We start from the raw sequence: 19,026 nt of genomic DNA, 5'->3' as shown, positions 1-19,026 counted from the left end.
TTAATATTCTATGGTGCTTATAGTCATTGAAATGGGGGAGTTAATGCAGTTAAGTTTTATTCCATTATATGTAAGTTAAATTCATTACAATGCAATAGTTTATATTTTGATTTGGTATAGAATAACATATTTTTGATACTTTACATTAAAACTAATCATTAATGCAAACAAAAAGTCTCAGACTGTATGCCTGATACAAATGAAATCTGCACCAAAAGGATATCTTGATTTCTCTCTTCTCTTTTTCTCTCTCTGCTTTCAAATTGGGCTGAAGTAATAGTCTCTGAGATGGCAGAACTGCAGGACAGAAGGAGTCCCAGTGTATGTATGTTTATGTATTTGTATATGTATATATACATATACCTATATGCTTATATGTGTATGCTAACATAAACACATACAACATGTGATACACACACACACACAGAGTGTGAAAAAATGTATACACATTTTAAGAAAGGAAAAAATGTATTAAAATTGTATTTGGTTGGTACAAAAGTAATTGGGATTTTTTCAATTATTCTTAAGCTTTTAAACCACAATTACTTTTGTACCAACCTAATAATACTCAATATACACCAATAACAAAAGATGACTACAAGTCACGTTTGACTTCTGAAACTACAGGAGGTGCTCAAAGTGGTTACCAGCAGCATCTGGACACTTCTGATTGTGGCGAACTAGTGCTTGAGCAATGTTGACCGAAGTGTGCATTAGTATACATTTTTTTGGCACCCCCGGTATGTGTATTTATATATAATATATAAATTATACACACACACACACACACACATCATTATAGTGGTCCATATATGTGTAAGACAAGCTGACTTTAGTCATGTAAATATTTGGGGGACTAGAGTTTCAGGGCAAGCCTTGAAGTGCAGACTTTTCTTGGAATTTATAAGAAACAAGAAGTCAGAATGGCTGGAACAGAGCGAACAAGGTTGGGGAAAGGGTGGAGAGGGCTGAGGGAATTGTTAGTGCTAAATGATAGAGGCCTAAGTAAATCATGTTGCAAAAGGGGTGAATTTGCTTCCACTGAATCAAGCAAATAAATAAAAAACAAAAACACTTTTTTTGAGAGCTTTAAGTACAGAAGTGGTGAAATAAAAATTGTCTTCAAAAAGTTTACTCTGGCTCCTGGGTAGCACAGGTGACAATTTGAACGCAGATTGATCACCGAAAGCTATTGTTTAAGTTCCAGGTGAGACCATGGTGTCTTTGATAGATGGTGACAGTTGAGTTTGAGAAATGTAGGCAGTGATATGGTTCACTGAATGCAGGGGAAGGAAACCTCTATAATGTGAAATACCAGTAATTACATTTCTGATAACAAGTGTTTCATTTCTGGCTAAGATTCTTATAAGTTTCCCATAAATAAGATTATCGTAACAGTCAGAGATGGGACTGAAAGAAGATTATTAATCTACTCTATTAAAATTGTGGTTCATCAGTGAACTTGACAACCTATAGGTTATCAAATACATTCACAAATACTGTCATTGTACTGACTGTAATTTTCTTTTGACAGACAAAAGTATTCAAAGTTTCAGTTCTCAGGACTTTTTCAATATTCTTAAAAAATATTTATGAATACAGTGAGAACTTTTATTTTTATTTATGTTTAATCTATTTATATTTACCATGCTTAAATTAAAATGGGGTTTTCAAAAATATTTATTAATTTATTTTAAAATAAAAAGACATTCATCATATATTAAAACAAAAACACATTTATATGAACATTAACTAAATATTCCAACACCAAAATATTAGAGAAAAGTGACATTATTTTATTTTTGAAACTCTCTTGAACACTAGCCTACTACACAATAACTGTATTCTTGTATCTATTTCTGCATTCAGTCAGTTGTGATATATTGTTTTGTTTAAAGAACATGAAGAAAATCCATGTACTTCAAATTGAAACGTGTGGGTATAAATCATTGCTGCCCCACCAAATTTTGACAGGTGGAAGTTTCTTTAAGATTAGTAATGTATGGATTCAGAAATGATATCAATTAACATTTTATACTTTGGTATACAATGCATATACCAATCCATTGGTCTATCTTGCCCTTTGATTGCACCTCTGTCTATTCGTGATGTTACAACACAACAGTCATTAGGGAAATACTGGTTCACTGAATTATGCAGATATGCCAAATACTAACATATGCCTTTACATAATATTAAATAACATTTGTTAGTATTACTATTACTTTTATCAACAATGTCTTTATTGTCAAGCGGTAAAGTCCTCAGTAGTAAACCAAATTTTCCAAAATTCTAATATTTGGTTGAAAATTCTAATTTTATCATTCACAACAAATACTATAATTTGCTTTCCTTGAAGAGATCAGCCAAGTTCTTTACTTTCAAACAATGTCTCTAACATATGCAAGTCTGAATAACCAGTTTATCTACCAGAAGATCTTTCTAGTGAAAACAGTATACATAAAAAAGCAACTAATTCAACTTGCATTTGAAACAATAATCCTCCCCATCACACAGATGTTTTTCTTAGCAACAATCATCACATTTAGGCAGCAACATTGCTTTGTGAATAATTTCTATTTTCTTACACAGAATATTGAAATACATATACTCCAGAGTCAAAATTTAATCAAATAAATAATGTGTACTGCTTTATCAATGACACTTTTAAGTGAAACCCAGCATCCTTTACTGTATGTTCATGGTGTTAAAAATATAATGAATACTAGTCCAACTTAGGGTCACTGCTTTAATTCATGCCAAGGTGCCATAATTTTTATCTAAAATTGCTTTTGCAACATCAGTGCAAATTTTGCTGCAATAACATGCATTCATATTATGACAATTTCTTTTTCTTTTTAGTTTTTTTCACCTCCTACAAGGGCCTTAGGGAACCCAGAAGTTCTTAGAAAGCACTTTGACGATCACTGTATATATGGTCGTTTAATCTATAAAAAGGAGGTAAAAACATACAATGCAGTAAAGACAGACTACACAATAAATGGTGTTGGAGACTGGACAGATACTTGCCTCCCCCCCTCAAAGAAAATAAAACTGGGCGAACTTCTTACTCCAGATTTAGGAATAAACTCAAAATGGATTACAGACTCAAATGTGAGACTCAAATCGTAACCAAGAAAACCATTTTTTCTTCCTAGAAGAAAACATAGACAGTAAGTTCTCTGACATTGCTCTTAGTAATGTTTTTTTTGTTTGTTTTGTTTTGTTTTTTGTTTTTTTTTTTTCTGGTATGTCTCCCCAAGCCGGAGGAACAAAACAAAAAATAAAACAAATGGGACTACATCAAATTAAAAGGCTTTTGCGCAGAAAAGGAAACCGTCAACAAAATGAAAGACTACCTACTGAATGGGAAAAGATACCTGCCAATGATACATCAGATAAGGGGCTAATATCTAAAATTTATAAAGAACTCATACAATTCAACACCAAAAAAACCCAACCAATCCAATTAAAAATTGTACAGAGGACCTAAACAGACATTTTTCCAAAGAGGACATACACATTGCCAATAGACATATGAAAAGATGCTTAACATCACTAATCATCAGAGAAATGCAAATTAAAACCGTGATGAGATACTATCTCACACCTGTCAGAATGGCTATCATCAATAAATCAACAAACAAGTGTTGGTGAGGATGTGGAGAAAAGGGAACTCTCGTGCACGGTTGGTGGGATTGCAAACTGGTACAGGCACTATGGAAAACATTTTGGACATTTCTCAAAATATTGAAAATAGAACAATCATAAAACCCAGCAATTCCACTTCTTGGTATTGATCCAAAGAAATTCAAAACAATAATTCACAAAGATATACGTACCCCTATGTTCACTGCAGCACTATTTACAATAGACAAGATATGGAAGCAGCCCGAGTGCCCATCAATAGACAAATGGATAAAGAAGTACCCTTAAACAATAGAATATTACTCAGCCATAAAAAAAAAAAAAAAAAAAAAAAACCTGGATGGACCTAGAGGGTATCAAATAGGTGAGACACAGAGAGACAAACACCACTTATACGTAGAATCTAAAGAACAAAATAAACAAAAACAAAATAAAACAAAACAAACAGACTCATAGATATAGACAACAAATTTATGGTTGCCAGATGGAAGGGGGTTTAGGAGACTAGGTGAAAAAGGTGAAGGGATTAAGAAGTACAAATTGGCAGCTACAAAAACTATTATTGAAAAATAGAAAAGGCCAGTGATAGCATAATTACATTACATTATGCATTTGCATGTGAATATTTTTTGTGAATCTGTCTGGAATTTATTTTTTCTCTACTATGTTGAGGAACGGAAAAGGACCATATTGCTTTCAACCTCTCAGAAGCCTTTTGTCAGGTGGATAGAGAACAATGCACATCCAAGTACACGCTAACAGGGCTCGAAAAACTACAAGTATGCACATTTCTGTCTAGTCAACTTTTCAGCCTTTAAAGATTTCTTTACGATCACAGTCACTCTGTCAGTCATCCAATTATGTCTTTACTTTAACATCCTAATAGGAGTGGAAATATCAAAAGACATAGTTGACTAGTAAAAATCATTTTCTGAAGCTATGAAAGTGATTTCTCACTTCCCTTGTGATTTTCTGCCTACAAAATCACAATCCAGCATATATTTGGTGATATAGATGACAACTTTAGGAACTCATGCTATGGGCTAAATGGTGGCTCCCTCTCGGATTTACATGTTTATGCCCTAACATTTATTACCTCAGACTGTGACTACTGTGTTTCTCTGAAAATAAGACCTAGCTGGACCATCATCTCTAACACAACTTTTGGAGCAAAAATTAATATAAGACCCGATCTTATTTTAATATAACATAAAACCGGGTATAATATAATACAATACAATACAATATAATACTGTGTATAATATAATATAATATATAATATAACATGATATGATATGGTATGATATGATATGATATATGATATGATATATGATATAATATAAATTAATACCGGGTCTTATATTAATTTTTGCTCCAAAAGATGCGTTAGAGCTGATGGTCTGGCTAGGTCTTATTTTCAGGGAAACATGGTATATTTATAAACAGCCTCTTTACAAAGGGAAATTAAGTTAAAATAAAGTCTTACAATGAGTCTGCAATCCTATATGACTGGTGTCCTTATAAAAAGATTAGGACACAGATACTCACAGAGAGAAGGACCATATAGAGATACCAGAAGATGTACATGTACAAACCAAGGAGAGAGGCCTCAGAAGAACCCAACCCCGATGACAGCTTGATCAAGGACTTCTAGTCTCCAGGACTGTGTGTGGGGGGGAATTATGTTGTTGAAACCCACCTAGTGTTTATTACTTTGTTATTGCAGCCCTTGCAAACGAATCAAACACCTTTGAAAAGAAACTGCTCTTAAAGTCACTTATGAATGTTACATTTAGTTGATAAAATTATATCCGAGTCTTCTGTTTCCATTTATTCAAGGTGTAAATATATCCACAATCAATGTAGACACAAAATTCCAATTGTTATTTTACTACATTTATGGTTTTCTTTCTCTTTTTTCTCAAATTATAACAAATTCTCAAATGATTAATCAAAACTTATATATTATCATTTTAAACAAAAGAACTTAGATTATATCTCCTGTCAATAAATATTTTTAAATAAACCCACAATAAACTCATTCTTCTAATACTGGTGCCCATTCACACTTGGTAATTTAATATCGATAACTTACCATGTATTAAACAATGCATTGTTCATATTCAAATTTTTCAGTTATTCCAAAATGTCTTTTAGTGCCTTTTAAAAGAACTATTCATCTTTCTAGGAAAGTATGATGAATATGGACAATGTTAGACAGTAATGTGCCACATAATGAGGTTTTGGTTAACAATGGACCACATAAAGGAAAGTGGTCCCATAAGATTACAATGGAGCTGCAAAATTCCTATCATCTAGTGACACAGCAGTTGTAACATTATAGCACAACACATTACTACTTTGTGTCCTCTCAGTGTTTCAATAGCAATGCCATCAGCTAGAAATGCCTAGGGTACTCATTGACCTAGGACTCTGTGACCATCCCACAGACATCTCCCCTTTTAACCAATGTTAATACTGGACAAACCCTTGTGGTTCTTTATTTTATTTATTTATTTTTTTTTAAATTTATTGGGGTGACAATTGTTAGTAAAGTTACATAGATTTCAGGTGTACAATTCTGTATTACATCATCTATAAATCCCATTGTGTGTTCATCACTCAGAGTCAGTTCTTCCATCACCATATATTTGATCCCCCTTACCCTCTTCTCCCACCCCCCACCCTCCTTACCCTCTGGTAACCACTAAACGATTGTCTGTGTCTATGAGTTTCTGTTTCTCATTTGTTTGTCTTGTTATTTTGTTGTTTTAGGTTTATATACCACATATCAGTGAAATCACATGGTTCTCTGCTTTTTCTGTCTGACTTATTTCGCTCAGCATTACACTCTCAAGATCCATCCATGTTGTCACAAATGTTCCTATATCATCTTTTCTTACTATGATTGCAATGTATCCTTCAGGACATGTTGAAGAAAAAAAAGAGTTTATTAGTTACAGTCCCTGGAGTGTACAAATGAGGTACTGGGTAGAGAGATAAAGGAGAGAGAGAGAGAGAGAGAACACAAGCTCAGGCAGTAGGCTCTGCTTTTACTGGAGTCCAGGGTGGGAGCCTAGGGTTTCACAAGTTTATTCTTGATTGGTAGATTTAAAGCATGAAGGTGGAAATTTAAAGAATGGGAAAAGAAAAAAAAAAAAGTAGTCCAAATGGTTAGTTATCTAAATCAACCAAGCTCTATAAAACAAACAGTCCTCGGTGGTGAAAAGTAACCTGACTCTTCTAGTGGTGTGCTAAACATTGGTCTCCTTGAAGAGGAGGCCTCTGAAATGGATGCCTCTTTGGAGTGGATGCCCAGGCAATCAAAATGAAGTCAAGCAAGCACTTGCACTACAAAAAGAAAAACCAGCCTTCAGTGCATATACTCCAATTACGCATGCATTCGTGGTGTTGCTGGTGTAAACAAACCTTCTGTGTTGCCAGTTGTATAAAAGTACAGCACATACAATAACAGCAGTCAGCTATAACACTTAGGGTTGTGTAAGTACACTCTGTGATGTTCACACGAAGAATAAATCTCCTAACTATGCACTTCTCAGAACATATCCCCACCATTAAGCTGTGCATGACTGCAATGCCTTTTTGGTCCCCTTTAATCAAGAAACGCTCTACCACTTTTCATTGGTACTGCTTAAAGTACACGCCAAGTTTTTGTTTTTAGGTTTATTTTGTCTTCTCTTGTTTTGCATTTTCAGAATGCCATTCAATATGAATTTGTCTGATTCTGTTATGGTTAAGTTCAGTGGAAAAATTTTGGTTGGTAAGTTTACATAGATGTGCCTTTCTCAGTGTATCACATCAGGAGTCACATGATATCAATCGCTCATTTTTAGATTGATAAATTTGTTCAATTAAGGTGATAAACTGACAGTCTTATTTGCATATACTTCCTTTCCTTGTTCTTCACTGACTTTTGCTTCCAACTGTCATTTTTTCGCCTCAAGAACCTGTATTATGGCAAGTTTGTTATATTCCCCATCAACAATTATAAGGATGTCTTTCTACATTTACAGTCAAAAAATAATCATTCAAGTGACACTCTGACTATTTGAGTATCTCACCCTCCCCCAAACAACAACAAAAGAACACTTCTCATTAAATGATTTTAGTATTTGTTGATGATTTTTGCCCGAATCAATTATTACAGAGAATGGTATAAAGTAATTTTCATATTCACTCATTCTTTCTGAATTTATTAGCTATCATTGTTGTGTAAAAGAGAAAAAAAAAGTTATTTTCAAGTGGACAAAAAAGGGGCCACATACTAAACTTCACAAGCTCAAAGGAGGCCAGCATGGCAGGCCCTACAAACTCAAAGACCGAATTTAACCACATAGGATGATCTGAACATAAAAATCCCTAACTAAGAGCAGGTCATGGCAGGTAGTCACATCCTTAGCCTGCAGCTTCCTTAACACAGGTCAACTTTTACCTGAAGTGAGTCTGTCTATTAACTTTTTGCATCTAAGATAACATACCCTTGGAATGTCAGAGTAATCCCTTTTTTCTGGACCTCTGCAACCCATAGCACCAGAGCACCAGACCACAAAACCCCACATTGTTATCTTGTTCCCCGAATACCATCTTTATGTGCTATAAAATGTTAATTGTTAACTATCCTGTACCTACCAATGTAAAATAAATGTGTGTCTCTCCTTTTTACTTTTTATCCAATCCCAGAGATTTCCCCACTTTGCTTTCTCCCAGCCCCTTAATCTACCACCAATGGATTTCATATAACCCTCCTTATGTCTCCTTCTTTGATTCTAATACAAAATAACCTGCAAAACTTCCATTCTCCAGAGCATTTTCTTGATCTGTTGAGATTTTACTTCCTGGCAACTGTCCTCAGTTTGGCTGAAATAAACTCATTAAACTTCTCTACAGGTTTGGGTAGCTCTTACATTGACACACCCTGCCCTTGTTTTTGAGTTTCAGTATAATTTATTTTTTTATTATTCATTGGGTCACTACTACCACATTCTATCTTAAAAGTAATCCCAAATTTCTCAATAGAAGCACCTTTTGATATACTTACATTTGTTGTTATTGCTGTTGTTGTTTTGAGAGAGATTGGAGAAGTAAATCTACATTTATTAAATATGTATTATACGCTAGTTTTCTTGCATGTACACTCAATCATCATAATAACTTGATGGAATAGGAAGCATTATAATAGCCATATTATAGATGAAGAAACCAATGTCCAGACAGGTGAACAAACAGGCAAGTTACACAGAAATTTGAACCTGGATCAATCTGGGTCTTTTCCACTTTATCACAAACTTCAGCCAGAAAGTTCATACATATTTCACCAAAGACCTGATACTATTTGGTCTGGTTCTGAATATTCATAAATTCGATGTGAGTGAGGAATTTAAAAAATTACTCATATGTAGTAACAAAGGGAAAAAACAGTTTTTGTTTTACATCTGGTTATCAATAAGTCTTTTAAAAATGTGCCTGCATAATGGTAAATAAAGAAATGTTGTTTCTGCATGATTCCTTTTCTCCCCTCCACATGCGAATACAGTTATGTGCTAGATCTTCTGCGTTTCCTATTGCTTACGTTTTTATCTGTTTTTTTATACTTTGTCCTCCTATGAGTGATTCAGTTTTCGTATTTTCTCTTTAAATGCCTTTCAGTTCACTAATCTTCTCTTCTGCACTATATAATCTTCTGATGTACTCATCTATTGAGATTTTAATTCCACTTATTGTTTCTTTCCATTCTAATTTGATTTGGAGTCACAGTCAGTGGAAGAACTCTGTGTCTTCATTCATATTTCCTTATCTCCCTTTTTTTTTCTTGATAACGTTAATCATAACTGTATTAAGCCATTGTCCGTTAACTTCAGTGTCTGAATCCTCTATACATCTGTTTCTAATATATATTTATGGTGTGGTTTGTGTGTGTGTGTGTCTGTGTGTGTTTGTGTGTATGTGTGTCTGTGTGTGTATTGGTCTTGGTTGTTTATCACATTCATAATTCATTTATGATTGATTATTTATAATTAAATGCTATACACTGCTACTTTTTAAAATGTGTATGCTCTGTATGATGGTATTTTTCTCCAACAGTTTATACTCTTCTGTACTACGGCATGGACTGATCATCTTAATCAGACGTGAACTGGTAGAGGGTGAATTGTTCTCCTGGTTTCCTTCCCCAGTCAAATCCTAAATTCTAATTCTTGTCTTCTGTAGGTCTGTGAGACTGTCCAAAATGGTAATCTGTTTTTCAAAGGCTTTCTGCTTTGTGCCTTCCTCTACTGCAATGTTCAGTTTCAGCATTTGGCAAATGTCTTGAGAAGAAAAGTAGCACAGGTTCAAGTTTAGTTTTCCCCTCATTCTTCTCACTGGAAACTAACAAGTTTCTAATTTTTGTCTCTGTATACCCATGAGACTGCCAAAGCTCTGGTGATTTCGCTTCCCCACCCCTTTTTTTTAATGAGTCTTAGTCTCATTTCTTCACATATATCCTCAGTGTCTCTGTGTCCTGGAGCAGCAAACACCCTGCTTGAAAAAGCATGTGTAAAATATAAGCTCAGTTCTCTCTCTAGTTTTCCTTCTTTGATCATCCCCCCCCCACCTTGATCAATCAGGTTTACCTTAGAAGTTCTTTATCCTATCAGTTTTTGAGAACTTCCTGACTTTCTGATACAAGACGTTTCAGGTATCATCACGTATCTTCCCTGTCCACGTACTAGAAGTAATATTTACAAGGACTGCTGTTCTTATTGATGCATGTGTCTCATTGCTTTTGAGCCATTTCATTGTTAGAGTTATGAACAGCATATGTGTGTGCACACACATATAAACACATGTGTAAATATATAAATATATATTGGCATATATACATATATATTTATTTATAATTTCATGTTGATACCTGCAATTCCAATCCATTACCACAGAGCTCTTCACTTCCTCTTTCATTCCAGTTTGTATCTCGCTCCTCTCACAATAAAAACTTTAATTCTTAACACTTTATTTTATTTCATAGAGGTGAAAGAATAGCAAATAACATTTCTTTGGAATGCACTGATATTTTTACTCTAAAGGCTAGAGGCTTTATGAGAAATATAAGCCATTTAAAGTTCATTTCTCAATGCCTCTGAAATGTATTCATTTAAAAAGTCTAATGCCCACTGAGCTCAGCATCAAATCCAGATAAAGGCAATATGGGACAGAGTTTGCTTGCATTTAGAGTCTCCATAGGAAACTCACTTGTAAAAAAGATGTAAATATCTCTTTAGGGGAATACCATAAAAGTGAATTTGTGAAGATGATGTTAAAATATGGCTGGTAATCCTTCCTGAAAGCACAAGACCTTTCCACTGCAAAAATATAATAACATTTACTCAAATATTTATTCAAAGAATCACAGGGCTTCATGGAACCCTGAGAGGCTGTCAAGTCCATTTTCTGACCTTCAGGCAAGACCACATTTAAACTACCTTAGATGAGGAAAATCTCTTTCCTTGAAAAGGACTTCCTTCCTTGGGTATCCCATTTTTATGTTTCATATCCTTAACTGTGAGGAAATCCTTCATTATACCCTCCATGCTGCAATTTAATTCCCTTTACCTTCTCTTACTGTAAGTAATAAAAGAAAAATGGCTTGTTATTATCTATTGAATAATATCCCTTTATAGACTAGAAATCTTATTATTAGACTCAGCCTCATTTCTTTGTCTTTCTTTCTTTCTTTCAGTTTGAAACTCATTCCATGGCCTTATTTGCTTTATCTGTTTATGAATCTTACTGTTCTGCTATAATCTTTTCAAATCCTGTTTAACTTTTGATCATATTAGAGCTAGTCTCAAACAGAGCAATGTAGTCAAAATGTGGCTGGTTCTGACCATAACTTAAGGAGATGTGGCATCTCTTACTACTGTGTGTTTTGAAAATGACTGTGAATTTCTGATTTATTTTTATTTTTTCCATTAAACTCCAAAGATTGTTTTTCCTGCTCATTGGTATGCAGCTATTTAATCCAATTATCCTATAAAGCCATATTGTTTAATGGAGAATCACTAGGAATTCTAAAATGGTGCTGATATTATACATCAACCTGCCAATTCCTGAACAACTGAGTAATAAGATTATAATGATAACTGCTACTAATTGTGTACTTAACATATGCCACCTACTGTGATAAGCACATAAGAATCACCTAATTTAATTATTATAGCAATATTTACAATAAGTCCCATTATTTCTATTTAAATGTGGGAGAGGGAAGACTGAAATTTAGTAAAATGAATCACACAAGGAGTAGAATGGTTACTTGAATACAGACCAACCTGACTAAAACCTGTGCTTTCAGCAACACAAACTTCACCAGAATTTAACTTGGTTTCTAACACTTCAAAAATTACCTTCAGAAATAAGATCTGATGGCAATACTTAGGGAACAGGAACGCCTGGTTAAGCCCTATTCCAATGTCACAGCAATCTCTGCCCAAATATGACATGGAAACAGTTACACACATGCTAGTTGTACTTTTCAAGCTATCAAAGACATTATAGAATGAGAATGAAGACAGGTAAAATTGAGGACAGAGCAACTTTGTTGGAAAGTTCGAAAGGATCCAGCAGGGTAAATTTCAGTTTTATTAGGAGAGGTAGGATGCCTTATTTATTCAGTCAGCTGTGCCCAGTTTTAGGAGAAAAATGATTTTAAAATGAAATTATACATCTAAAGTGTGATACCCTAGCCTCAAAAGGGATAGCTACCTGGTACACAATGCAGCAGAAAATAGGTATGGAAAAACAAACAAACATTTTTTAATATAGTTGAGGATCTAGCATCACTGTATATCAAATAAGTAGAATTGATGGAGGCTACAGTGACAGTAGTAGGTGGTGACCTTGAACAAGATATTGCTGCAAGCGTAGTACAGAGGAGAACAAACACATTATCTACCACCAGTTACCTACCACTACACTGTTATAAGTAATTGATTAAAATTAAATACAATGATGTGAAGATAGTGATTGCTCAGTAAGAATCTGTGATGTTTGGTTCCACGGATATAGGAATAGGAAGATATAATTACACTATATTTCCATTATTTCTTCTTTCAGAAGAGGCTGGCTTATTTTGAAATAATTCTTATATACCGTTCATATAATATCAGAACAGAAGAGAAAGACCTTACAGTAGTCTAGTGGGAGACTGATAAAAAGGACTGATAATAAACATTTTCAGCTTTAAAGGTAACTACTCTTTCATTGTAGTGCAGGAGCAATCATAGATGATGTGTAAAAAATGGGTGTGACTGTGTCCTTCTCAAACTTACGTAGTTACAAAAACAAGTGGCAAGTGAAGGAACCAAAATTTAGCCACTGTGAAGCTGCTTTTTGGGATATATATTTTAACAGTATATTAATAGGAAAGGCTCAGGGATAACCTGTGGCTCTGTCCTCTTTCCCGCCCAAGAGATTCAGATGGAAAAAGCTGCTTTAGGAAAGGAGCCTGGGCTTAATCATCTTTAGAATCTTCACTCTGGCACTAGAAAGACTCCAAGCCTGTTAGCTAGACACCTCCTGTGTCCCACTGTTTTGAGTTGCCCAGGAAGAATATACCCACCATGTGCGTTCCCCTCTTCCTCAACTACTTGTTAGTTGTCCCTTCTCACTTCTGAAATCTAATACCCTGTCCCCCCATCTTTCTCCTTTATCCAAAATGTCATATATATCCAATGTTGCCTCATTGTCTTTGAAATTTTCATGCTTATGAGAATTCCCAATGTGCATGTATTTTTTTTTTTCCTCCTGTTAATTTGTCTCTGTTAATTTGATTATTAGCACAGCAAGAAGAACTTAGAAGGTTGGAGAAAAAGTATTAATACTTTTCAGCTCCAACACAAACCCTATTTGGCTCATGGACTGTAGTTTTCCAACCCCTAATCTAGTCTAACTGTCATTTTTGGATTAGGAAAAGAAGGCCTAGTGTGATGACATCAAATAAAGGTAAAATAGTTGTGGAATTTGCACAACTACAAATAAAAGCCACATTTTCAGAATCCTAGACTGGGAAGCTACAATGTGCCAAGTATTGTGCTAACGACACACAAGTTTTAACTTTCGGTCTCCCTTACACATTAGGCATATTTTAAATTATTTGTATTGTCTATGAGATACACAGCTAGTAAAAGGAAACTAGAATCCAAACACAGATCTGTCAGCAGTCAGCAGTTAAAGTGTTGGTAGTGTTAATAAAAGTGATAAACGTTCTGTCAGACCTGGTGGGAAAGTGCTACCAAGATTAGACAGTGCTATTTATGTATACAAACATCTTCCTTGGAAATAAATATACTGTGTGTCTCGATGGTGTGTAAGTTGAATATTTTACTTCATCTAGTGATGCTCAATATCTTGTTAACTGACTCAATGTTTTTGAAGGAAAGAATAAGTTGTAAGGTTTGGAGGATCTAATAATTTAAAAACTATTTAAGAAGGGGCACCTACACTGGTATAAAAAAATAAATTCAGCTTTAATGCCTGTTATGGGAAAGACAATTCACTGATAGTGAAATGTCTTTCTTAACTCATGGAACTATGCTGAATATTCAATCATTTTCACTTGTACATCAACTGATGTGAGGAAACTTTTATTAGTACTAAACCATATTTCTGCTGGTTATTTCTTTATAACCAAAAAAAATATCATTGCTTCTACTGCTGAGGGTGAGATTGAATCTTTTGAGCAGCTTTCGTATATGCAATGACATTCAGCAGCGTATCTATTGTCAGTTCTTCTAGAAACGGCATATTTGTCTAATAGACAATAGTGAGAGCATTTCACATCCCATTCCTTTTATTGGCAATCTGCTATTACCATTGATCATTTCTTTTGGAAAGAAGCAAAATTCATTGTAAGAAAAATAAAGAACACTCAAAACACGAATAAAAATGAAAGTGACTAGACTTTTAAATCAAACATGCTAATTAAGTGCTTACTTTAAGAGGGTATATAGCTCATTTCAAGAATGTCTCTAAAATGGGAACAAAACTTTTAGTAATTCTTTGAAATCAATTTTAAAGAGAATATAAATATATTTATGATGGAAAAGCATTATCCCTTAAAAGTATTTTGAATTAAGCACCTAATTATTGTTTGTTTTAAAATTTACTATTGGTTCAAAATGTGTTATCTATCTTGCAGAACAATAGGTAAATTTGAAAAGAAGTGTTTTGTATATTCCAAGTTGTAATTAGTAAAATAAGTATATATCCTCCTAAGACAACTGCTTTGATGAATATGATACCAATTTTGAAATCACTGTTGTCATCTGATTTTTTTTACATTTATTAACCATATAATAATAATTCTTGAATTAGATCTTAGTAAACGTATAATAGAATTATCAGTGAAAAAATATGTGAGGCAAAAATAGCTAAATTCATGCTTAAGTTTTATGTTTTTGGTAAAAATTACACAATAAATTTCTTTTGTAAAAGATACTCAAAAGTAGTTTGAAATCAACTACAGATTATCTCCAAAATGTTTGCTAAATATTTATTTTGTGTTAATTGAATTTATTTTAATCTAATCAATAAAGGGAAACACTTTCAAAGGAAGACATTTTCATAACTACATCTTTCAAAATGAAACACTCATTAAAATCCCACACATCCTGTGTCATCCTTAGAATGAAATTGGGTTTTTTTTGCACATTTTCATTATGTAGTTACTTAAAACAGCTTACGAAATTAATATGTTAAAGTTCTCTGCAAGTGTATACTTCCATGTTTTCCTATGTTCCTCTTGGAACTTAAGAAAAATAAATTGTTTTTATAAATGCTACTTTCTTGGGCTTTGATTTTTAATGATGGAAAAAATAAAGCGTGTTGCACTAAAAGTTACTATGTAAAATGAAATTATAAGTGAGCCAGAATGGGTAATCAATAGCATATATAAACCTGCTGGCATATTGATATTTTAAAAACAGATGCTTTCACAGTATTACAGGTGAGATTTTTAATTGAAATTTTGAGGTAGTTATTAGGTCTCTGAATGTTAAAGATCTTGACTTAATGTTAGGTCTCGGAGACATTGACTTACAGACAGAGCCATGTCTGCCAGAAAACAACAAAATGTCTCTTGGCCTGCACCTGCAGACAGAGCCACACTTGTGATAACAGAAAACACCACAAAAACAGCCACTGGCTTACAGGCAGTCAGCATTCTCCGTTCAAACAACGCTACCCTGTCAGTACCCCACCTATATAACCCTCCTCACCCCCTCCCTTAGAGCTGCAAGTCTCCTTTAGACTTGCAGCCCGGGCTGTAGCATTCTTTGCTCAGCCCGATAGACTTTCTCTTAATAAAATAGACTTTCTTAAACTTTCTTAACTTGCCGGACTGTGTGCGTTCCTTTACCAGCCAACCTATCAGTAGTGAGTGTAAATAAACATATTATAGAATAGATCATCTCTCAACTTTACTTAAACAGCAATAAGAAAGAAAATTTCAATAGAAATAAAATGACTCCACAATTTCTCTGGTTTCAACTGCAGGCTTACACTAAATCTAAAGAAGAAATAAATTATAATAACATTGACTGGTAATATAAATGGAATATTCCTCTATAATAAAAATAATATGAAAAGCATTTCATTTGGTGTTTTGGCCATTTTAGTCGCCAATGCAATCAAATAGAATTGCCAGTAAAGACAAATGAAAGCCACTTAACGTCATGGCCAGTATACTTGGAATCATGCGTGCGCTTGCCGCTTAGTCAACTTCACAGATTGTAAGAAAATCATGGTACTTGAGTATAATTCTACCCACTACTGGTTAAAAACAGGGAATCATCTATTTGAAGTTTCATAAATGTGTGACATTTGAATATTTATGTAGATGCAGGATAGTTCATTTTAAATAATGAAGAGGAAGTTCGATGCCTTATCTTTTTATTAAGAAAGAAAGCCACCACTATTCCTTTACCTACAAAGGCCTGCCCAGGTTCCAATCAATGGTTCTATTAAGTTGGTGCAAAAGTAATTGCGTTTAAAAGGTCAAAAAAATCAAAAACCGCAATTACTTTTGCACCAACCTAATCAATCATTCAAGCATAGCAACCACATGGTCTGAACCAGTTATACTGCTAATTTCTGCACCCATAGAAGGTATAGCTATCAATTCCAGCACTCTGCCCCAATATGTCCTTTTACAGTGCCAGGATCTCTTTCAGGATATAATGTATATTTAGTTGCTGTGTCTCCATAGTCTCTATTTAGCTGTGACTGGTTATAAGTGTTATGTGCAGTTCCTTTTGCCTTTTATTTAACAAACTCAACTCATTTACAAAGCTACTTAAGTTTACTCCTGGCCCCTACCCCTTAAATTAGGTGGTTTCATACATTTGTAAAACAGTTGGTTTCTTTCATCACAGTCTGCATTCTATTCAGGGATCCCCTGACTATCTAAAAGTTGTTTTTTGTTTTGTGTTTTAATTTACATAAAATAAGATTCAATCATTGGGTTGTAAAGTTCTATAGTTTTGAACAAATGTATAATTCCATGTATCCACTATTATAATATCATACAAAATGGTTTCAACATTTTAAAAATGTCCTGGGCTTGATCTATGTTTGCTGCTCCCTATCTTCCGATCTTTCCTGTTTATATAATTTTGCCTATTCCCGATGTCATAAATTGGAATTAAGCAGCATGTAGACTTTCAGTCTGGCTTTTTTTCACTAGCAACACGCACTTAAGTTCTCTATGTCTTTTTGTGACTTGATAGCTCACTTTTTAAAATCCATATTCCACTGTATAGACATGCTATATTTGTTCATCCGTTTGACTTCTTTAAGATATTTTGTTGCTTCCAGTTTGGGGAATTAGGAATAAAGTTGCTATAAACTTTATTCTTATGCAGGTTTCTGTGTGAACATAAACTTTGCCAAATTCACCAGAGAAAATGCTTTCTATGTTGGGAGGTTATTAATTATTGATTCAATTTTTAATATAGATATAGACCTATTTAATAAATCTGTTCTCCTTGTGGTAAGTTTTTGTAGTTCATGTGTTTGAAACTAATGGTCCAGGTCACTTTGATATTTAATTTGAGGCCAAAGATTTGTTTAGGGTACTCCAATATATTATTTTTATGTTCCTGGAATCAGTAATGATGAATCCTCATTCATTTCTGCTATTGATATTTTGTGTTATTTTTTTTCTTGGTTTGATTGAGTAGTTTATTAATTTAATTTCAAACAACCAGATTTGGTTTTATTGATCGTCATTGATTGTTTATTGATTTATCATTGTCCATTCTCAATTTATTTGATTTCTATGATTTTCCTTATTATTTTTCTCTTCCCTGCCTTATACTTAAATTGATTTTGTTTCTCTACTTTGTAATTATGTAAGTTTAGAATACTTATTTTATATCTTTATTTTTTTAATATAGGTGTGTAAAGTTTGAAATTTCCATCTAAGCATTGTTTTTGCTGTATTCCACACATTTTCATTAGTTGTATTTACATTTTTATTTCACAATATTTTAAAATTTCTTTTTATTTTTCTTCACTGACATATGCATTATTTAGAACCTCAAAATATTTGGAAATTTCCCAGCTGTTTCTCTTGTGATTGATTTCTAATTTAATTCCATTTTTGTCTGAATTCTATAACTTTAGATCAATATATTTTATGACCGAGAAGGTGGTGTATATTGATAAATATTCCATGTAAATTTGAAAAGAATGTGTATTCTACTTTGATAGGATGGAGTATTCTATAAATGTCAGTTAGATCTAGTTCATTGAAAGCTCTATTCAGATCAACTATATCCTTATTGTTTTCCTTCCTATTTAATCTATCAACTGCTGAAAGAAGAGTGTTAAATTCCCCTCCTATAATAGTGTTTTTTTTCTATCCTTCTTGTAGGTCTATCAGTTTTGCCTCAAATATTTTGACACTGTTGTTGGGTCCATACACATTGATATATCTTGTAGAATTGAGCCTTTTGTCATTAGGCAATGTCTCCTTTTTATACATGGTGAGCTTCTCTCTTCTAAAGTGTTCTCTGTAAGAAATTAATATATCCACTAAAGCTCTCTTTCCATTAGTTTGAGCATATTTCTCCATCACCTTTTAATCTATCTGACTAATTCTTCATATTTAAAATGGTTTTCAAATACACAACATATAGCGGAGTCTTGTTCTTTTTTCTTTTTTCTGTTTCTTTTTATTTACAGAAAGAGAGGATGGTAAACCAGAAATAGGAAGCACAGAAAAGTATTTGGAGACATTTTAGACATAGGGGAACAAAGGAATGAGTCAGCATATAACATGAGATAGGGTGCAAATGATTTATTAGAGTATTTTTAATA

Source organism: Rhinolophus sinicus, chromosome 17, assembly GCF_057876585.1.
Source record: "Rhinolophus sinicus isolate RSI-liver-muscle chromosome 17, RSI-T2T, whole genome shotgun sequence".
Taxonomy (NCBI): Eukaryota; Metazoa; Chordata; class Mammalia; order Chiroptera; family Rhinolophidae; genus Rhinolophus; species Rhinolophus sinicus.
The sequence above is the reverse complement of the archived record's forward strand: the minus strand, read 5'-3'. Positions refer to the sequence as shown.